General features: G+C 40.8%; 1 pseudogene; it reads right to left on the reverse strand.

The window, feature by feature from the left end:
* Window positions 1-461: 461 nt before the first annotated feature.
* LOC114229968 (zinc finger protein 14-like) overlaps window positions 462-24,081 on the reverse strand; it is a 32,791-nt pseudogene continuing 9,171 nt past the window's right edge.

Here is a 24,081-nt window from a genome sequence, read left to right on the forward strand (position 1 = left end):
TGTATTTACTTTATTCCAAGCTTAGTCTGGCTGAAAAGAAACATCAACTGAGCTATCAGCTGTTAAAGTATGGATAAGTTTTTTGGATACTATGTATTTGTTGTTGTTGAAATCTATTTCTCCACTGTTTTTTTAGAGAAAGTGGAAGGCAAGGAGGGAAGTGGGCGGAGAGGGAGAAAGAGAAAGAGAGAGAGAGAGAGAAACATCCATGTGAGATGTTGTTTGCCCTGTGCATGTGCCCTAACCGGGGCCAGGGATGGAACCCACGACCCTTTGGTGCATGGGCCAATGGCTCTAACCACTTAGGCATACTGGCCAGGGCAACAAACAAGACTTTTTCTGTGAATAACTTGGTTGAGAACTGAATTGTTCAAGATGGAAGACATTCGAGAACCAAATTTTGACTGTATATGGTTATTCTCCACTGTGCACTCACAATCTGTGCTTTTCAAAGGGGTTTGTTACAAAGGCTTTTCCATATTCCTTATATTCATAGGGTTTTTGTACAGTATGAGTTTATTCCCATCTGGTGAGAAATTGTGTTCTGTGTAGGTTTTACCACATTGCTTACATTCATAGGATTTCTCTCCAGTTTGAAATCTTTCATGTCTTTGATATAAACTAAGGCGAGTGAATGCTTTCCCACATTCCTTACATTGATAAGGTGTTATTGCAAGTATGTATTTTTGTGTGTCTTTGAAGGGATTTGTGAGAAACGTAGGCTTTACCACAATGTTTACACACATAAGGTTTCTCTCCTGAGTGAGTTCTTTCATGTGTTTGTACGGAACGATAAGATTTGAAGGCCTTTCCACACTCCTTACATTTATAGTGTTTCTCTGCAGTGTGAGTTCTTTCATGTATTCGAAGATTACTCAGATACTTGAGTGCTTTACCACATTTTGTACACACATAGCGCTTCTCTCCAGTGTGAGATATTTCATGTATTTGTAAGGAACTGTAATAGCTGAAGGTTTTTCCACATTCCTTACAGTCATAGCGTTTGCATCCAGGGTGAGAAATTTGGTGTGTTTGTAAATAACTGAAAGATTTGAAGACTTTTCCACATTCCTTACATTCATAAGGCTCCTCTCCTGTGTGAATATTTTCGTGTGATTTTAAGTAACGGGGCGATCTGAAGGCTTTTCCACAATTTTTACACTCATAGGGTTTCTCAGCACTGTGAGTTTTTTCATGTTTTCGAAGATAACTGATATCGCTGAATGCTTTACTACATTTTTTACACTCATAGGGTTTCTCTCCAGTGTGAGACCTTTCGTGTGTTTGTAAGGACCTAGAATATCTGAATGCTTTTCCACATTCCTTACATACATAGGGTTTCTCCCCTGTGTGAGTCCATTTGTGTGGTAGTAAAGAACTGCAAGATCTGAAAGCCTTTCCACATTCTTTACATTCATAGGGCTTTTCTGCAGTGTGCGTTCTTTCATGTATTTGAAGATTACTAAAATATTTGAATGCTTTACTACATATTTTACATACATGTAGTTTTTCTTTAGTATGACTTCTTTCATGGCTTTGAAAACTTTGATAATTTCTGAGGGCTTTTCCACTGTATCTATACTGATAAGGCTTCTCTCCAGGGTGCTTTCTCTCACAAATTTGAAATGAAGTTGAAGAACTAAAGATTTTCCCACATTCCTTACTTTCACAGGTTTTTTCTCCATTGTGAGTTCCTTTATGATTTTCAAAACACTGAAGATAACTGAAGGCTTTCCCACAAATGTTACATTTATATGGCTTCTCTTTACACTTCTGATACTCAGAGGGCTTGTGTCCAGCATGACATCTGATGTGCCTATTATGGGATGAATGATGCATAAAGACGTTCCCACATGCACTGTATAAGCATGGTTTCACTCCAGAAAGAGTTTTCTTGTTTAGACTGAGGTTCTGACTAAGGCTGAAGTTTTCTCCACATTGACTACCATTTTCCCCTTCACCGAGTCTTTCTAACATAAGACTTCTGTAAAAAACAAGCAAATTATTAATGATTTTTAATTACTGAATTTAATATTACTGGAATATTTGAACATCTTTGTGATTTATAGCAAAAGCGTAGATTTTCTGCCTTGTGTACACTGTTTGAAATTTAATACACTGAAAGCTCTGGAGACAGCTTCACACTTGCTATTATTAATTCAGTGATACTCAGAGGCAGGTTTAAGATGGCATTCTAGTTTGCTGCTGAACTCACCCCCTCCCAAATCACCAAATGTACACCTATATTTAGAGCAGTGATTCCTTCTGAGAGACAACTGTGAGTCAGCTGAACTACTTCTGCACAACAAGCAAGAGAGAAAGATCACAGAGAGGAAGTTGGGAACCATGAGAGCTCTCCAGGAGCTGAGGGCACAATCCGGAACCAAAGCAACTGGTGAGCATCACTAGATATGTTTCCTCAGCATGTGGACAGTGGGTGAGAGAGCCATCCAGGTTTTCTGGCCAACCTGCAGGGCGTGGTAGCATGTCCTCAGCTACCCTTCGGAGAGCTAGATCCAGCAGAAACAGGAGGGCACCATAGCTTACATACAAGGGGATCCTTCCACTGGGAAAATTGATTCAGCAAGTATAGGAAGGTGCTGCTTTGTACTCCCACTTTATTGCATGTATAAGCAGGGCTCCCCCACCTGGAGGGCAGAGCCCACTAAATACTGTGGTACTTGCCAGCAGAAAAAGTGCAAAGATAGTAGGCACTACTGTGTGCTCACATAGGGTTGCCCCTCCTGTAGAAAGTGTGCAGCTAGCAAAATGCTGCACTGCCCACATGCAGGACTTCCCCTCCAGAGAAAGTGCAGAGATAGTAGGTACAGCTGTGCATGCACATGGGACTGCCCTGAGAGAAGTGCAGAGCTAGCAAAACTTTGCAGTATCCACATGTAGGGTTTCCACTTGCAGAGAGGGGCACGTGCAGGGATACCCCACCAACACTGTGTACAGAATTCACGACAAGTGACTGTGTGCATATGCAAGGCTGCTCCACCCAGAGGTAGCAGGGCATTGAGATGCAGTCCTGCATAGTGGGCCTGCCCAAACCCTGCTTTGACAGAGGACAAGTAGAGCAACAGGGCACACACGTATGGCTAGCCATGTAGCATGAGTGGGGCACAGCTGAGTGCACAAGGAGTTGTAATGCCCAGAGAGGGAGCAAAACTAGCAAAGTGGAGTTATGTGCACATAGCAGGCTTACTCAACCTGGAGAGGGGGGAAGCTGGTGGGGAGACACAATCATATGAAGCAGGCCCACCACACCCTGCTGATATCAGACAGTAAAGCAAAAGATAAAGCCAAGAGCACAAAAAGAAGCCCCACCAGGATTAGAAGGGAAAGGCAGAATGCACACACAAGGCTGTCCCACCTGGAACCCACTCTTTCAGGCCAGGTGACACAAGGCAGTATATGCATCCACCTCAACTAAAACCGGCAAAAACTACTTGACACACAGTCTACACAGAGACCACTTTTTAAGAGTAGGAGAGAGAGCTATTATACCCAACTCAGAAACAAACACAGAGAGTCAACTAAAATGGGAAGACAGAAGAATATGGCCCAAATGAAGGAACACCAATAAAATTCCAGAGAAAAGTCCTAATGAAATGGAGATAATTTGCCTAATAAAGAATTCAATGAAACAGTCATAAGGATGCTTAATAAACTTCAGAGTAGAATAGAGGAACTTAAATAGCACTTCAAGAACGAGACAGAAAAAGTAATAAAGAACCAAACAGAGATAAGGAATACAACAACTAAAATGAAGTATACATTACAAGGATTTGACAGCAGATTAGTTAATACAAACAATAGAGTACCAACCTGGAAAACAAAATAGTGGAAATTACCCAATCAAAACAACAAAATAAAAAAAATATTTTTAAATAAGGATAATATCAAGAGAGCTCTGGGATAACATCAACAGCCCTAATATTTGCAGTATAGGTATTTCAGAAGGAGAAGAGAGAGAGAAAGGGGCAAAAAGAATATTTGTAGAAATAATGGCTAAAAACTTTCCTAACCTAGGAAAGGAAACAGACATTCAGGTTCAGGAAACACAGAGAGTTCCAAACAATATGAAGCCAAGAGACCCTAACCAAGACAAATTGTAATTAAAACAGTAAGTATCTATATACACTGAGTGGCCAGATTATTATGATCTCTGAACGCATAATAATCTGGCCACTCAGTGTATTTGTATCTCAAACGGGTACCAAAAGTATTCTAGACTTTTGCTGGAGATTAACCACCTATTTGCCCTGAGCTTTCTATCAGCCAGTGCAAAGGGGGAAACTGATCAGGTGCACAATTTATAGTATCTTTGATATCAAATAAATGAGGTACTCACGAGAAGTACACTGAATGGCCAGATTATTATGTGTTCAGAGATCATAATAATCTGGCCACTAAGTGTATATAAAAGCCTAAGTGACCATTACAACCAAAAGATGGGAACGACCGGTCGACCTGTCGCTATGACGCACACTGACCACCAGGGGGCAGATGCTCAGCGCAGGAGCTGCCCCCTGGTGGTCAGTGCAATCCCACAGCCAGCCAACCTCCCGCAGTCCCCCCTCCCCACCATCGGCCGGCCAGCCAACCTCCCACTGTCCCTCCCCCAGCCAGTCCCTCCCCCCAGTCAGCTGGCCCTAATCTGCCCCGATTAGGGCCAGCTGGCCAACCTCTGGCGGTCCCTCCCTTGGACGAAAGGCCACGATCGGCCCTGATCACCAGCCAGGCCTAGGGACCCCACCCATGCATGAATTCATGCCTCTAGTTAAAGATAAAGATACAATCTTAAAGGGAACAAGAATAAAACAAGTCACATACAAGTGATAGCCTATAAGGCTATCAGCTGATTTCTCAGAAGCAACTTTACAGGCCAGAAGGAAGTGGCAGGAAATTAAAGTGTTGAAAGAAAGAAATCTACAACCTAGAATACCATACCTAGCAAGGCTATCATTCAGAATTGAGGGAGAGATGAGTTTCCCAGACAAATAAAAACAAAAGAATCACATGATTTCGCTCATATGTGGAATCTAATGAACAAAATAAACTAATGTAATAGAAACAGACTTATAGAGACAGAGACAGACTGACAGCTGTCAGAGAGCAGGGGGAATGGGGAGTGAGTAGATGAGTGAATGAACAAGGTAAAGGGATTAAATAAAAAAGAACAACAAAAATATATCTCACAGACATGGAAAGGGGCATGGGGGAGCGGGTAGAAGAGGGCAAAGGGATGATAAATGGAGATAGAAGGAGACCTGACCTAGAGTGGCGAACAGATAATACAATATACAGATGATGTATAATAGAATTGTACACTAAAACCTAAATAATTTTATTAATCAATGTCATTTAAAATAAATTCCATTTAAAAAAATAAAATAAAAAGTTCACAACCACTAAACCAGCCTTAAAAGAAATGTTAAAAGGTATTCTTTATACAGAAAAAAAAGGACATAACCAAAGAAATATAATCTCACTAGTAAAGGCAAATAAATAATAATCACAGTAAATCAATAACTTAAAAACTAATATGCAAGTTAAAAGATAATAGTAGCAAAATTAACTATAATAAATAATCAGGAGATACACAAAAAGATAAAACAGAACATCAAAAATATGAAGAGTGGGAGAAGGAAGTAAAAAAGTAGTGCTTTTAGAATGCAGTTGAATTTAAATGCCTATCAGCTTAAAATAGACTGCTATAAATATAGATGAATATATATGCAAACCTTATGTCAACCGTAAGCCAAAAACATGTAAAAAATGAGAAAGGAATATAGTTAAAACACTAAAGAAAACACAGACTTAAAAAACTAAAGACATAGAAGCATTGAACAGACTGTGGAATCTCAAGAGAGGCAGGGTAGGTGCATTGGTAGGAAGAACTTACATGCATATATGTATAAGCCATGTACACAGTGTGGTGGAGGATGGGTATGGGCTAGAAGAGATCAATGGGGGGGAAAGGGAGACATCTGTAATACTTTCAACAATAAAGATACATTAAAAAACTTTTTTGAAGATATAGTATAGCAGAATAGACAAAAAGCTGCCTACCTGTATGCTGCTTACAGGACACTCATTTTAAATTGAAAGACACATAGACTGAAAGTGAAGGAATAGAAAAAGATTTTTCATGAAAATGGAAATGAAAAGAAAGCTGGGGTAGCAATATTCAGATGAGACAAAATAGACTTTTTTTAAAAAATATTTTTATTGGTTTTAGAGAGGAAGGGAAAGGGAGAGAATCATTGATCGGCTCCTGCACGCCCCCTACTGGGGATCAAGCCTGCAACCTGGGCATGTGACCTGACCAGGAATCAAACAGTGACCTCCTGGCCATACTAGGTGGGCTCTCTCAAACATTTTAAAGAAGAATTAGTAACTATCCTCAAACTACCCCCAAAAAATTGAAGAAGGAATGCTTCCAAACTCATTCTATGAAGTCATTATTACTACAATACCAAAACTAGACAGACACTACAAAACAAAGAATTATAGGCCAATATCCTTGGATGAATATAGATGCCAACATTCTCAACAAAATACTAATAAACCAAATTCAACAGTACATTAAAAGGATTATACACATTATCAGGTGGGTATTCACCATCTGCAAAACAATGTGGTTCATCACATCAATAAAACCAAAGGGAAAAAAGCATATGATTATCTCAATAGATGGGAAAAAAAAGAGCAGTTGATAAAAATCAATATCTACTTATGATAAAAATTCTAAACGAAGTGGGTATAGAAAAAACTTACCTCAACTTGGTAAAGGCTAAAACATTGCAAGTCCACAGCTAACATCATACTCAATGGTGAAAAACTAAAGGCTTTTCCTCTAAGATCAGGAAAAAGACAGGGATGCCCGCTCTCACCACTATTATGCAATATAGTATCAGAAGTCCTAGCCTCAGTAATCAGCCAGACAAGAAAAACAAATAAAAGGCATCCACAATTGGAAAAGAGTAAGTAAAATTATCACTATTTGCAGATGATCTATACTAATAATAGCCTAGGGCTATCATGACCAGATGGACAGCACTTCTGGGTCCCGCCCCCACAGCCCACAGGCTCCTATCACAGCAAGGCTGGAGGCCCAGTGGGCGGGGCGGGGCAGGCGCAGAGAGTAGGGCCTGGCTGCCAAGCGCCTGGGCAAGCGAGCATGCAGGCCCGCAGACAGACAGCAGGGCCTGGCTGCCAGGCGCCAGGACCCACAGACTGATAGCAGGACCTGCCAGCCACAGCGCACTGGCAGTCCCGCCTCTGCACATGAGCTTCAGAGGAAACACCTTTTCTGACCACTCAATGGCTAAGCTCCCTGTACGCCACTTGTAGTGTTCTTGGTAACTTGGGTAATAAGAATCCAAGAAGGTACATCTACACAATGGAATACTATGCTGCCATAAAAAGAAGGAATTCTCATCATTTGCAGCAACCTGGATGGAATTGGAGAACATTATGCTAAGTGAAATAAGCCAGTCAATGAAAGAAAAATACCACATGATCTCACTCATTTATGGATAGTAAAGAACATTATAAACTGATGAACAAAAAGATAGATACAGAGACAGTAAAGCATCAAACAGACTTTCAAATTACAGGGGGAAGGTTAGGGAGAGGTGGGGGAGATAAGAAATCAAACAAAGGACTTGTATGCATGCATATAAGCATAAACAATGGACACAAAACTCTGGGGGGTGAGGGCATGTATGGGTGTGGGGTGGGGGGCAATGGTAAGATATGTACACATATAATACCTCAATAAAAAAAATGACAAACAGAAAAAAAAAAAGAATAATACAAAATAAATAAATAACTTAAACCAAGTAACGTTTAAGAAAACCATGCATGTTCCCCAATCCCTGTAACCCACCAGGGACCTTTTCCGGCTGTGCTGCCTTTACATCCATGGCCTTTAGAGACCCTACAGTCCTTCCCAAACGGGTGTTTTCAGTCATTTCTGCCAGTAGGACTGGGTCGCTGTTCTCCCGTTTCATCACGTGTCTACCAAAAGATGGCTTTTTCATGGTGGGACACAGTGACATGAGTAAACACGTCACTACATGTTCCACTCTCCCCTGTCCTGCCGCACTCAGGCTGGCTCGCTCACATAATGCTCTTTCACACACGGACACGGCACCTGCCTCATCTCTCTGTACATGAAGTAAGGCCCACAGACCTGGTGCCTGCATAGAAAGCAGAAAGCAAATTCCCTAACACCTTTGTGAATGGCCACAAGAATGAGGCTAATGATCTCTGAGTGGGGGCAGGCTTGGGACACACAAAAAAAGAAAAAAAAGAAAGAATCCAAGAAGGTGATCTAAGGTTTTTCACCTCACTCTGAAGGAAAAAAACAAAGTTCCACTGCTGGAGGGGCTAAGAAATGTCATATCCTGCCCTAGCCGGTTGGCTCAGTAGATAGAGCCTCGGCCTGCTGACCGCAGGGTCTGGGTTTGATTCTGGTAAAGGGCATGTACCTAGGTTGCAGGCTCCTCCCTGGCCGGGGCCCAGGTCAGGGTTCATGCAGGAAGCAACCAATCCAAGTGTCCCTCTCACATTGATGTTTCTCTCTGTATTTCCCTCTCTCTTCCACACTCTCTAAAAATCAATGGAAAATATCCTCAGATGAGGATAAAAAAAGAAGAAAGAAAGGAAAGAAAGGAAAGGAAGGGAAGGAAGGGAAGGAAGGGAAGGAAAGGAAGGAAGGAAGGAAGAAAGGAAGGAAGGAAGGAAAGTCATATCCTATGAAAGAGACATCTTGAAAATGCCTAAAGAAAGTTGTCAGTTTTTTGTGGTGAAGGTACTGGAGTCCGTGTTGATGGAAACACCTTGGTGGCTGTGGCAGCTGGCAGTGGCAGCAGCAGCAGGGTGATAGGAGTGGCGCCTTCCCCTGATCAGCCTGGTCACCTCCTGCAGAGGGAGGCCAGACTGTGGCTTAGGCCAGACTGCAGCTTAGGCCTAAGCCGTCAGTAGGACATCCCCTGAAGGCTCCCGGATTGCAGAGGGTGCAGGTCAGGCTGAGGGACCCCACCCCTCTCCCATGAACAAATTTCGTTCACCAGGCCTCTAGTATATGTATAAAACCCTAAAAATCTACAAAAAATTAATAGAAAAAAACAATTAAATAGAACAGCAAAACACAAAATACACAGAAATTTGTCACATTCCTATATACTAATAGCAAATAATCAGAAGAAGAAATTAAGAAAGCAATCACATTTACAACTGGATAAAAAAAATACCTAGAAATAAATTTAACAAAGGAGCTAAAATAACTGTACTGAAAAAATTATAAGACATTGAAGAAATAGAAGAGAATATAAATAAATGGAACATATACTGTGCTCATGGATCTGAAGGATTATCATCATTAAAATGACCATACTACCCAAAGCATCTACAGATTCAATGCAATCTCTATCAAAATACCAATGACATTTTTCTCAGAACTAGATCAAACAATCCAAAAATATATATGGAACCAAAAAAGACCAGAAATATTGAGAAAGAAGCAAACTGAGAAAGTAATCTTGAGAAAGAAGAACAAAGCTGGAATTCTCACACTCCCTGATTTGAAACTACATTACAAGGCTATAGAAATCAAAATAGCATGGTACTGGTGTAAAAACAGACACATAGATCAATGTAACAAAATAGAGTCCAGAAATAATCTCTAGATTCTATGGTCACCTAATCTATGACAAAGGAGGCAAGACTACAGAACAGATTAACAACAGTCTCTTCATGGTGTTGGAAAACTGGATACATGCAAAAAAAAGAAAAAAGAAACCAGACCCCTCTCTTAGACCAGATACAGTATATATACTGTTTGTGTGTGTATATATACATATGTATATATACATATGTATATATATATGTGTGTGTGTGTGTGTGTGTATGAATAGAATAGAAAAGAAAAGAAAAGAAAAGAAAAGAAAAGAATAGAATAAAATAGAATAGAATAGAATAGAATATTACTTGGTTATTTAAAAAATGAATCTTGCCATTTTCAACAACATAGCTGGACCTAAAGGGTATTATGCTGAGTGAAACAAGTCAGACAAACACCGTATAGTTTCACTTATATGTGGAATCTATAAAAACAAGTAAAGAAAAACATAAACAGACTCATAGAAACAGAGATCAAAGGGATGATTATCAGAGGAGAGGGAGTAGGGGGAATGAGTGAAAAAGGTAAAGTCAGGAATAGGGTGATAAATTTAATAGTGAAAGATAATTACTAGAATTAGTGGGGAGATTGCGTTATAAGGTATAAAAATGTTAAATTACTATATTGTCACCTGAAACTAATATAACAAATATGTATACTAATTATAGTTAAACTTAAAATATAGCAAAAAAGTGATATTCATGTATAGTATTTATTAATGCTGTTTCCATATAAACTAGTTTGCAAACACTGAATATTTATGGCATATGTAAGAAAGTAATTTGTTAATTTTTTGAGACTAAATTTGAAGCAAGGGTTGCTTTGGTTGCTTCTTTTGAAAAATTTGTAGCCTAACAGGTTTCTCATGTGAGGTAGTGCTTTCTGTTGTGTGACTCACTTTTGTTTTCTTCCCTGGTTTTCTTCAATGTCATGATCTTCCCATTTTTTACCTAAAGAAGCAGACCCAGAAAATTGGTTTCAATGTATTAGAAATTGTACAAAAATTATTAGATTCTATTTCTATGATGAGTTGTGACCATGCTCAATTTATTTACCAATGTCCTCCCTTTTCACATTAACATCTTAGGACAATGTTGATGGTAAGAAACACTTGTTCTCTAATTGACAAAGTGAAGGAAAATCATAATCCTTACCTAAGAAGGCCAAGTTCCCAAACGTTTCCCTCATCACATCTCTGTAGAGTTTCTTCTGTGAAGGCTCCAGTAAGGCCCACTCCTCCTGGGTGAAGTTCACAGCCACATCTTCAAAGGCCACTGAGTCCTAAAACATCCCCAATATGTGTCCATTAGGATGAGTGAGACTGAAGCACTGAACACTCAGACTCCATTTATAGGAAGGTTATGTATGATTCTCCCATTTCCAAACACTTCATCTATGACTCTATCATCAAAAACTCTCTATCCCCACACTCACTTCATTATAAATTTAACACCATCATAAACACATGGAAATTATCAACATATTTTTACTGTAACCACATTACATATTTTTTAAATGGCAGGGTTCGTATACTTTGGGGAAACTACAAAAATGCTATACAAATTAAACAAATGTTATCATTTTCAGACCATCAATATCTTGTAAAAAAATTCTTCCATCTTTTTTTATTCACCATTTATAGGACTCCATAAAACAAGGTCACATCTGCATGAGGTTCAGTAGAAGAACTGGAAACTTTTTCTTCTACTCCCGCTACCAAAACCAAAGAGTCCAAGAGGCTTGTGGAATTCCAATGTTTAACAAAGCCTAGATGGTCATACACAGATAGTGCCTTAAAGTCCTTCAGGGCATTAGAAGAACAGACATAGCTCACTTTAGCTTTGCTTTTCTGTGCGTGGTAGTTATTGTGTTTTCATCACTATTGAGACAAGACCCTCCACCAGCAATGAGATGATGGCTCACTGAAAGTCTAGATGATGGTTAGCATTTTTAGAAATAAGGTATTTTTAAATTTATGTACACTGATCCTTTCAACATGCTATTGCACACTTAACAGACTGCAGTACAGTGTAAACAGAACTTCATTTTACACCAGGAAGCCAAAAGTCATATGATGAGACACTGATTTTACTTGATGGCCTAGAACTGAACCCACATCTGTGGAGTATGCGTGTAAACAGAGGCAGCTGCCTAAATGGAAACATTCTTATGGAGAAGCACTGCTTTTATCTTGTGTAATATTTATCACAGATGAAATTCTTCCTTTCTCTATCTACAAAGTTATTTGGAACTCCCAGCTTAGATTCGAGGAAGACATGACAACTCACACCACAAAATCCCTATACAATAAAACCTCTATACAACAGACTAATTTGGGCAAGGAGGTGTCCATTAAAGCTGTGGGTCCGGGAGAGGCCGCGCACCCCTGGGTCCCGGTGTAGCTGAATCCCGGGTCCGGGTGAGGCCGTGCTCCCCTGGATCCGGGTGAGGCTGGGTCCCGGGTCCGGGAGAGGCCGCGCACCCCCGGGTCCGGGTGAGGCTGGATCCCGGGTCCGGGTGAGGCCGTGCGCCCCTGGATCCGGGTGAGGCTGGATCCTGGGACTGGGTAAGGCCACGTGCCCCCGGGTCCGGGTGAGGCTGGATCCCAGGACCGGGTAAGGCCGTGCGCACCTGGGTCCGGGTGAGGCCACGTGCCCCGGGGCCCGGGTGATGCCGGGTCCCAGGTCCGGGTGAGGAAGCGCGCCCCTGAGTCCGGGTGAGGCCGCGCCCCTGGGTCCGGGCGAGACCAAACCAGAGGGAGTTGGACCTGCATTACCACCATTTGTCCACCATCCAGAGCTGAAAAGTCAGTGACGACATGTACACATAAGGAACTGGTGGACATTGAAATTGGGTCTCAAAAGAACTGTTGGTCCAGAAAGAAACTTACTACTGACTGATTCATTTGCCTGTCAGCATAACTATTATTGCTCGTCTCACATTCGGTTCTTATAAGTATATTTCTAGTAACACATGATCTCCCTCATCTAGGGGAAATGATGAACAACATAGACTGATGAACAAGAACAGACCCAGAAACAAGGAGGCATCGATCCGACTGTCGGGCCTCAGAGGGAGGGTAGAAGAGGGTGGGGGTAGTGGGGAGAGATCAACCAAAGGACTGTGTGCACGCATACAAGCCTAACCAATGGTTAAGGACAACAGGGGGGTGGGGTGGGGGATGGGGATGGGGGGATGAGGACAAATATGTGACACCTTAATCAATCAATCAATAAATAAATAAAGCTGAAAGACTGTTATATAATAAAGTTAGTTTTCCAAATTCATGTTAAAAAATTGACAATTTACCTGTTTTTACTTATGTAGACATGTTCAATTAAAATTTAGTATGTATGAAAAGTTTAATTTCACAGTAATTTTAAATTTATATTGACTAGGACTAGTAAATATGTGCATTCACCAGTCCCCACAAGTAAACGAACGCACATGGATGAGGCTTGGCTAAGCACACACTGGAACACTGGCTTACACACATTAAAACTGCTACAGAAAGTCACACATGAAACAACAGAACCAATTACCTCAGGAGATGTGGTGTGATCATGTGCTAATCATTCGCCAAACATTGTTTCTGATTGATGACCCTTGGATTTAAATATGTAGACTATAGTTGTATGTAATATTTATTTATGTTGGCAAAATTACTAGTGTTTTTTCCAACATGTGGTCTTTTTGTTAAAATTTGTTTAAAATAACAGTGAATTAGTCTGCCCAGTATGGCTCAGTGGTTAAGCATTGACCTATGAACCAGGAGGTCTCAGTTCGATTCCCAGTCAGGGAACATGCCCTTGTTGTGGGCTCGATCCCCAAGGTGGGGTGTGCAGGAAGCAGCTGATCAATGATTCTCTTTCATCATTGATATTTCTGTCTCTCTCTCCTCCCATCCTCTCTGAAATCAATAAAAATATATTTTTTTAAAAATAACAGTGAATTGATTTAAAAAAAAACATTTTAATTATAAGCAAATCTTGGTTAAAATCATTTAAAAATTAATAGGATATTAATTTTCACATATGACATATGGACCAGAAATTTTGCCCGTTAAATCTCAAACAATCTAACCTTATGCCTAACGCAACTAAAAAAAGAAGTAACAAAGCCCATATTAGAAAGAAGTAAAGAATACGGGTTACAAGATGGCAGCAGAATAGGTGGATTTTTCTTTAACCTCCCAGAACCAAACTGGAAATAAAACTAAATTGGGGAGCATTCACCCTGAATTACCAACTGAAGACTAGCTGAAGAGGAGACTTTTAACAAGGAAGGGCAGAAACAACCTAGAGACTGGTAAGAAGGGTGGGGTTGGGAGAGATTTTGAACCAGCTCTCATGAGTGGCAGGCCAAGGGTGGAGGGATATCTTGGCTGTAGGGATGAGGAGAGTGAGAGGGGTGAGGCCTGGACCCTAGCCAGAGCATCAGAACAAAGAACAGCAGGCCTCCTAGCATCCAGCTGTGAACGGTGGCAAAGCTTCTATCAGCCAGGGAGAGACACAGATGGTGGAGGCACATGTGGGAGGCAACCAATCAATGTGTCTCTCTTACCTTGATGTTTCTTTCTCTCTTCCCCCTTCTACTCTCACTCTAAAAATCAATGGAAAAAACATCCTCATTCTTTGGGTGATAAATAAGTAAATAGTCAAACGTTAAAGACAAAGAAAGAACGTTAAAAGCAGCAAGAGAGCCCTGGCTGGTTTGGCTAAGTGGGTAGAGGAGCGTCAGCCTGTGGACTGAAGGATCCCAGGTTCAATTCCAGTCAAGGGCACATGCCTGGGTTGCAGGTTGGATTCCCCAATAGTGGGCATGCAGGAGGCAGCCTCTCTCATCATAGATGTTTCTCTCTCTCTCTCTCTCTCTCTCTCTCTCTCTCTCACTCTTCCCCCCCTCTCCCTTCCTCTCTAAAATCAATAAAAGTATATATATTTTTTAAAAAGCAGCAAGAGAAAAGCAGTTAGTTACTTATAAGGGAGCACCCATAAGACTGCCAGCTGATTTCTCAACAAAAATTTTGCAGGCCAGAAGGGATTGGCACAAAATATTCAAAGTGATGAAAAGCAAGGACCTACAACCAATTACTCTACCCAGCAAAGCTATCATTTAGAATCGCAGGACAGATAAAGAGCTTCCCAGACAAGAAAAAGCTAAAGGAGTTCATCACCACCAAAACCAGTATTATAAGAAATATTAGAGGCCCAATGCATGAAATTCATGCAAGGGTAGGCCCTGGCCGCACCAGCTGCCGCCTCAGCCCTAGCCCCGGCTTCGTCCGAAAGATCATCTGGGTAGTCGTTCCACTGTTCTGCTGTACGGTCGTTCTGCTGTTCGGTCAATTTGCATATTATGCTTTTATTATTATAGATTAAAGGGTCTTTGTTAAGAAAAATAGATTAAAAATATGAATATAACAGCCATAAAAAAGAATAAAATTTTATCATTTGTGACAGCATGGACGGACCTAGAATGGTATTATGTTAAATGAAACAAGTCAGACAGAGAAAGATAAATAGCATATGATTTCACTTCTATGTGGAATCTAAAGAATAATATAAACAAACTAACAAAAAAGACTTAAAGATACAGAGAACAGACTGATTGTCAGAGGGGATGCAGATGAAGAACAGTGTGAAAAATGTAAAGGGATTGAGAAGTACAGTTTGTAGTTATAAAATAGTCATGGGATATAAAGTACAGCATAGTAAACAGTCAATAATATCATAACAACAATGTATGGTACCCAGGTGGGTACTAGAAATATTAGGGGGAATACTTTGTAAAGTATATGATTGTCTACTATGCTGTACACCTGAAACTAATACAAAATAATATTGAATGTAAACTATAATTTTAAAAAATTTTTTTAAATGTATTTCATTGATTTTTTTTACAGAGAGGAAAGGAGAGGGATAGAAAGTCAGAAACATTGATGAGAGAGAAACATCAATCAGCTGCCTCCTGCACACCCCTACTGGGGATGTGCCCACACCAAGGTACATGCCCTTGACCAGAATAGAACCTGGGACCCTTCAGTCCGCAGGCCGATGCTCTATCCACTGAGCCAAACCAGTTAGGGCAATTTTAAATTTTTTTAATTAAAAAAATTTTTTAACAGAATAATCGAGAAGTGATTAAAACTGGTTATTTGAGAATGGCTAGAGTAAGAACACAGGAGTGGAGCAGGATATGTGGGCAAGGGGTCTTCTTATGTTAGTTTCTTATATGAGGAAATTAATTAACCTTACAATGCATTAATTTTTAAAAAAGAAATCTAGCCGAAACCGGTTTGGCTCAGTGGATAGAGCGTCGGCCTGCAGACTGAAGGGTCCCAGGTTCGATTTCGGTCAAGGGCATGTACATCGGTTGCGGGCACATCCCCGGTAAGGAGTGTGCAGGAGGCAGCTGGTCGATGTTTCTCTATCATCAATGTTTCTAGCTCTCTGTCCCTCTCCCTTCCTCTCTGTAAAAATCAATAAAATATATTTTTAAAAAAAAGTTTAAAAAAGAAATCTATATACAAATCATATTTCACTATGCTTAATCATTATTTTTACTTTTGCTTTTTAGAATTTAATTTTAACTTCTCTATACAGAATACCATTTTAAGATTTAATGCTTTAAACATTAATGGATATAAAACTGAAAACCATCAATTATTTTCAAATCCCTTTCCTTTCTTTTTTCCTTCTTATTGAATTTATTGGTGACACTGGTTAACAAAATCATACAGGTTACAGGTGTGCAATTCTGTAACACTTCATCTATACACTGTATTTTGTGTTCAGCATCAATTCCTTTTCTGATAAAAAGGATAAGATGTGTTATGATCAGTCTGTCCCTCACTATATTGCACAAAGGGGATATTTTCAGGAATCAGAATGTATTATAATGCCTACGGGGTTTGGAATTAAGCCCTGAAATGAACTAGAAAATTTAGATTTCCATAAGTTTTGAGGTGTTTTCCTCATATCAATGAATATGAAAATGCAATTGTTTTCCCAATGTCCATTGAAATAGGTAATCATCTGCCTTAGGAATGATATTGCCTTTCCAATGTACAAGTTCTCTAGAGACATGGACATACAAACACTGACCAAAAATCAGGAAAAAAAGACACCCTGAGAATTTTAAAACATCCATCTCACATCTTAACTTTTTCTGGCTAAAGGGAATCAAAATTCTACTTGGTTCCACAATTATCTTTCCTTATGTACAAGGTATTTCTCATTCAAATTACATATTAAAAGCCCAAATGCTACTGGACACTAGAATTAAAGGGCTGCAATGTTCACTGTTGAAAGAAATCCAAAGGAATGAAACACAAATACTGCAATCAAGACAGATAAGCAGCCTGCTTTCCTACAGTTCAGAAGGAAATCCACATTCGGAAAGTTGAACATAATCCCAAGAATGGGGTCCAGACACTCCTGGATTGAGATAGAACCTCTAGAGTGGGTCAGTCCCTGGGGAGGTGTGAAGGGACACCTGAGCAGCCCCAAGAATGAACTCTGGGAGCTCTACAACCCTCCCCTCTGCTGTAAGCATGGTAGTGCTCCCTCCGCAGACTTCCATCCTCACAGTGAAGCAACTCTCAGCCTGATTCAGTTTAAGGTTCTGGCCCAAATGAACTCCCCAATCATAAACCCTTTGTCTCCAAGACAGAAACCCTGATCTTTATAGTCTTTCTCCATGTGCACAAATTACTCTGAGTGCACCTACACTGCGGATGCAAAACTCAAACATAAGATCTTAAAATGTCTAGGCCTAAGGAACCACACCATAAGCTCAAAAAGGGCATCATCAGGCCTGCATCCCCTTCTCCAGCTGTATTCCCCACTTCCCTCACCCCCCATCTTCCCTATCCCCTAGCTTTCCCAGACTCTGTAGTTTTTCTCATGCAAAATATCCACAGATATAAATCTTTTAAAAAGAGAATTCCATCGGTTGCTTCCAGTAAGTGCAAACAATGAGTGCACGAATGGGTGGAGCAACAAAATCCATTTCTCTTTCTCTCTCCCTCCTTCCCCCTCTCCCTCTCCCTCCCTCTGTCTCCCTCCCTTCCCCTCCCCCCCCCTCTCTCCCTTCTTCTATCTCTAATCCAATCAATTTTTTAATTTAAAAAAGAGCATTCCATTACTCTGTAAAAAGAGAGATAAACAATTAAAATAGTCTTTTTGAAATGTACCCCAGAGGACAAGTAGTTGATAATGATGCTGTGACTCAAACAGGGATAGTTGGCCTTGTAAATGCCTGGAAGGAACTGGAAATTTAGGGACTTATTTCCAGCCCTAGGTAGAGATAGGCTCGGGGGACAAGGTTTTGGATTCGAGATCCTATTTCACTAAAATGAGAACTCGGGAGAAAATGGACAATCCCTGAGGAAAAAGAGATCAGGGTCCCCACAAATCTCTCATGCACAAACCCCAAAGACTGAGTCACAATTGTCCTCGGATGACCCTTCCTGTCACCGCAACATCTGGGGAGATGTGAGGCCGGGGACTCAGAGCTTCCCGGACAGAGAAGGAAAGAGTAGTACGTTCGATCCGGCTGCCTGCCCAGCCCCCTCTCTGAATTCTGCAGGGGACCGAGGTCCCCAGAAGGCCCCCGTGGACTCCAGCTGCAGATCCTGGCCTTGACCGCCAGGAGGCCCGATTCCGCCACAGCCAGTTCCAGCCAGCCCCTTGTCCCTGATTGCACACCAGCCCCTGGCCCCGCACACTCACCATTTCTAGGTTTCCTGAGTCCTGCCTACGATTCCCGTGATCAGCGCAGACCACAGCACCACACAGACTGGGCAAGAGCCACCACAGACCATGAATTGTGGACAAGTGGTCACCAGCTAGCCAGGAGCATGGATGGAATGGCCTCACCTAGGCGGTGCGTCGGCCCACCCATTTCAGCGAAGCTTCTGATTGAACAGAAATCCATGCCTAACCCCTCCCCCCTGCCTGATTGACACCAGGAGGGACGAGGCGGGACTTACTCAGCCAAAACAGCCTCCACCCCTGAGAGGCTCCAGTCTCTTCCTGGCACGTTTGACTATGGAGCTGATTCTACTATGTTCATCCAGCTCTTTGTGAACACAGGAGCACAGGCGTGCACAGAGAATTCCTGATTCAGTTTCCAAGTGAAATACAGAGCATGAGGGCGGCCAGGCCAGGCCACACTGGAACAACAGTGTCCTATGTCCAGAGGTCAGGGGCTTGGTGCAAGGCTGTCAGGCCACTGAGACTTGTTTAGAAACATGGACACAATGTGACCTCACTATCTGTAAAAGAGTCTGGCTCTGTTTCAATCTTTGATGCTTCCCAACCTTGAGCTTTCCACCAATCCCTGCTCCCACCCACAGTAATTCTGTCCTTAAGAGAAAGAATCCCAGAGCATTGGGCACTGGTGGGAAGTTGGAACCCTGGAGTCCCAGGCTGGGTGCCCCTAACCACAGGGTGTGAGACGTGTTCATTACATTTTCAGATGTATATTTCACACTAAAAGGAAATTTAATTCAGATCAGTTTTTGCCTATTCCTAGAAAACTTTAAAATGTAAAAAAAAAAAAAATTACAGTGACTATAGAAAGAAAGAGAACAATTTGTTAATAGCTGGGGACCAGCTCTGACAAAAAAATGCTCACATTCTTGTATGTCTGTTGCAACTTCAGATAACTCCCACCTAGCTATTTCCACTACTTTCCAAAAGAGAGAACAGCCATGCACCATCAAACCCAGGAGCCTCCACTTCCTTTTGAAACATGCACTTTTTTTTAAAGATATGAAGGTGTTTGTGTGTTTTTTTTTAATAGATTTTTATTGATTTCAGAGAGGGAGAGATAGAAACATCTATGATGAGAGAATCATTGATTGGCCTCCTGCACGCCCCCTACTGGGAACTGAGCCGGAAACCAGGGCACATGCCCCTGACCGGAATCAAACCCAGGACCTTTCAGTCCGCAGGCCGACAGTCTATCCACTGAGCCAAACTGGCTAGGGCTACATGCACTTTCCAATCTACTGCCCACAGCCAATCCACAAGCGCCAACACTTTTCCCGTGTTGATTCTGCACATATCCCACCACTGGCCCCACTTCAGCTTCTCCCACCCCTTGTCTATAGCTAACATAAATTCTTTCAGAATGGCTTACATATCTTCCCCCACTACCTATAAAAATGCTCAACAACTCCAGGACATTGGACTACTGTCTTCTTACTTAGTCATGCTGCTGGTAGCTCAGATTTCAGGCCCCAGGACCTGGTCTTTTCTTGCTAGTGATGGCCTAATGTACCCTTTATTATGTTCAACTTTCAGCTGTGGAAGTTCAACATTTTTGTTTAATACAACTATAATATCCTTAAAGCAATTAATTCTCATTTTCAGTGATATAAGAAAAACAATAAGTCATTATATAAATTAGGGATGCACTTAGAAATTCGTTCCCGCCCCCCAGCTATATTGAGGTATAATTAACAAATATAATTATCTATATTTAAACATTACAATGTGATGATTTGGAATAAATATACCAAATTGAATACTTGAAAATTTGCTAAGAGAGTGGATTAAACATTCTCACAGCACACATGAAAAAATGTGAGGTATAGTTAATCTGGAAACCCTTATATGCCTAAGAGATTGGATTGCAAATTCTTTTTTTTCAATTTATTGATTTTATTATATTTTAATTTTAAATATGTTTTTATTGATTTCAGAGAGGAAGGGAGAGGAGAGATAGAAACATCAATGATCAGAATCATTGATCAGCTGCCTCCTGCATGCCTCCTACTGGGCATCACTGATAGGCTGCCTACTGGGGATTGAGCCCACAACCCAGGAATGTGCCCTTGACTGAAATCAAATCCAGGACCTTCAGTCTGCAGGCTGGCACTCTATCCACTGAGCCAAACCAACTAGGGCGAATTGCAAAGTTCTTAATGCATTTATTTATTTATATGAACAACTTTATTGAGATTATAATGCACATTCTATACACTGTATTCCTTAAAATATACAAAGGCAAGGGAGGCCGGGGCCTCCCTTCCCCAGATGCTGGCCAGGGCCTTCCTTCATTCCATGCCTCCCCCTGGTGGTCAGCACACATCATAGCGAGCGATCAAACTCCCGGTCTCCCAGTCGAACTCCCGAGGGGACACTTTGCCTTTTATATATATAGATGGTCTTTCTGATTGACTTCATCCACTCATTCAGCATAATTTTTTCATTTTTTTAAATATATTTTATTGATTTTTTTTACAGAGAGGAAGGGAGAGGAATAGAGAGTTAGAAACATCGATGAGAGAGAAACATTGATCAGCTGCCTCCTGCACACCTCCAACTGGGGATGTGCCCCCAACCAAGGTATATGCCCCTGACCAGAATCGAACCTGGGACCCTTCTGTCCGCAGGTCGACGCTCAATCCACTGAGCCAAACCGGTTAGGGCAGCATAATTTTTTCAAAGGACATCCATGTTGTAGTATGTACTAATATCCATTCATTTTTAGGGCCAAATAATAACCCATTGTATGGATAAAACACATTGTTTATTTTCATATGGTAACCCTAGGTTCCATTTTTGAGGAACTGTCAGATTATTTTCCAAGTGGCTGAACCATTTGTGTGATGAAATATTTGAAGTATTGATAGAGAAAAGTGTCCTTCCTTTGTTGTTGAGCAATATTGTCCTTCAAAAGTGAGGGAGCAATAAAGATTTTCTGAGACAAATAAATATTGAGAGAATTTGTCACCAGTACACCTGCTTTGTAAGAAATGTTAAAGTAAATTCTTCAAAAGGAGGGAAAATGATGAAGAAAGGGAGAGCATTTGAGAAGGAATCAATGAAGGGGAAGTAAAATCACTTATTTTTTTTATTAATCTTTTTTCAAAATAATACTAGCAACAATGTATATGATAATTCTAGCTTATGGAAACTGAAGTGAATGACAGCAATATCATAAGACTCAGGGGAGGAAGAAATTGGAAAGACTGTTGTGAAGAATTTATATAATGGAAGTCGTGTAGTGTTATTTCAAAGAGAACCTGGGTTGACTGTAACTATATACTGCAAATTCAATGGCAAACCATCTATCTATATATATAAAAGGCTAATATGCAAAGTGTCCCTTTGGAAGTTTGACCGGGAATTCGATCACTCACTATGTGTGCTGACCACCAGGGGGCAGCGCGGACCAAGGCAGGCGATCAGTGGCAGCGGCAGGGTGCTGAGGGAGTGAGGGAAGGAGGAGGCAAGGAGGTGGGGAATCTGATCGGCCCTGATCACTGGCCAGGCCTCGGGACCCTCCCCATGCACGAATTTCGTGCACTGGGCCTCTAGTAAAAAATAAAGACATACAATTGATATGTTAAAAAAGGAGAAAAATGGAATCAGGTAAAGTACTCAACGACAGAATGCAGAAAAAGATGGGAAATAAAGAACAAGAGCAACAAACAAAAAATACTAAAAATTATGGCATATATATTTTTTAAAATATTTTTATTTATTTCAGAGAGGAAGGGAGAGGAAGAGAAAGATAGAAACATCAATGATGAGAGAGAATCATTGATAGGCTGCCTCCTGTACCCCCCCACCAGAATCGAACCCAAGACCCTTCAGTCCAAAGGCTGAAGCTCTATCCACTGGGCCAAACCTGCTAGGGCTATGGCATATATTAATCCAACTATATCAATAATCACTTTAAAAGTCAATGTTTTAAATACAATTGAAAGACAGATCTATACTAATAAAATAGAAATATGCAAATTGACTGTCCTTCATGACACCCACCAGCCAATCAGGAGTGAGTATGCAAATCAACCCAACAAAGCTGGCAGGCTAATTTGCATACACAGGTGCACGAGCAGCCGGGGGCGGGACGCTTGTGTCATTGCTATGGTGATGACACAGGTGTTCTGCACCACCCCAGCTGCTCTGGGCCTCTGGGCAGCGTGGGAAGGTGGATGGGTGGCTCCGGGCCAGAGCGAAGGCAGAAAGGCAGCTCCAGGCCGTAGCAAAGGTGGTGTTGGCAGCCAGGGGAAGGAAGGCCCATTCTTGCACGAATCTTCGTGCATCAGGCCTCTAGTACTATAATAATAGATTAAAAAAATACCACCACGTTATATATTTTCTATAATAACAATAAAGACAGATTAAGACTACAGATGGAAGAAACTATATTACATTAACATTAAAAGATAGCCAGAGAAAAGAAAAAGATAACTGAAATATTCATACCAATTTCAAACAAAGCACAGGGATAAAGAGAGGCTTTATAGAGTGATAAAGGGGTCAAGTATTCAAGGAGATACAGTGGCAAAATATACCAGGGAAAAATGGATAGAACTGCAAGGAGAAACAGATGAGTCCACTATTATACTTAAGAATTAAATAATTCTCTGTTAATGATTACAACTACAACCAGAAAAACCATAGTTGAGTTCTTTTAAAAATATACATATTTTTTAAACTGATATTTTTAGACAGAGAGGAAGGAAAAGGGAAAGGGGAGAAAGAGATAGAACCATTAATCAGCTGGCAACCCAGGCATGTGCCCTGACTGGGAATCGAACCAGCAACCTCTTCGTGACTGGGTCGATGCTCAACTATTGAGCCATAACTGGCCAGACTAGAAAAAACACAGTTGAATTGAACAGTGCATCAAACAACTGGATTTAACTGAAAAACTTAATACTTCATCAAACAACAGCTGAATACACATTCTTTTCAAGTTCACATTGAAAATTCATGTGTTAAGAAATCATACAAAATATGCTCTCAGACCACAAAGGCATTCATCTAGAAACCAATACCAGAAAGACATTGAAAAACACTCTAATACTTGGAGTTTAAACACCACCAGGGTTTCTGCCTGACTATGTTCCCAGTTTGCAAATTCTAAGACCCTTGAATAAATCTCTATAATTGATTTCCCAAAAAAAGGAGATTATCCAGTTAGAAGATAAAAAATAAAATCAAAAGGAATGGCTAACCGGTTTGGCTCAGTGGATAGAGTGTCAGCCTGTGGACTGAAAGGTCCCAGGCTCAATTCCGGTCAAGAGCATGTACCTTAGTTGTGGGCATATTCCCAGTAGGAGGTGTGCAGGAGACAGCTGATCGGTGTTTCTCTCTCATCGATGTTTCTAACACTCTATCCCTCTCCCTCCATCTCTGTAAAAAATCAATAAAATATATATATATTTTAAAAAGGAATGAAGAAAGCTTTCATGATTAGGTGACACCAGAAAAAAAATAATATGCACATTATAAAAATCCCAGAAGAGAGAGTGATGGGTAAAAAGCTTACCTAAATAAATAATGGCGGAAAAGTTCTCAAATGTTATGAGACATCCAAGTACATAAAACTCAAAGATCCTGGAACAGATTGAA

This window comes from Eptesicus fuscus, chromosome 6 (genome assembly GCF_027574615.1).
Source record: "Eptesicus fuscus isolate TK198812 chromosome 6, DD_ASM_mEF_20220401, whole genome shotgun sequence".
Taxonomy (NCBI): Eukaryota; Metazoa; Chordata; class Mammalia; order Chiroptera; family Vespertilionidae; genus Eptesicus; species Eptesicus fuscus.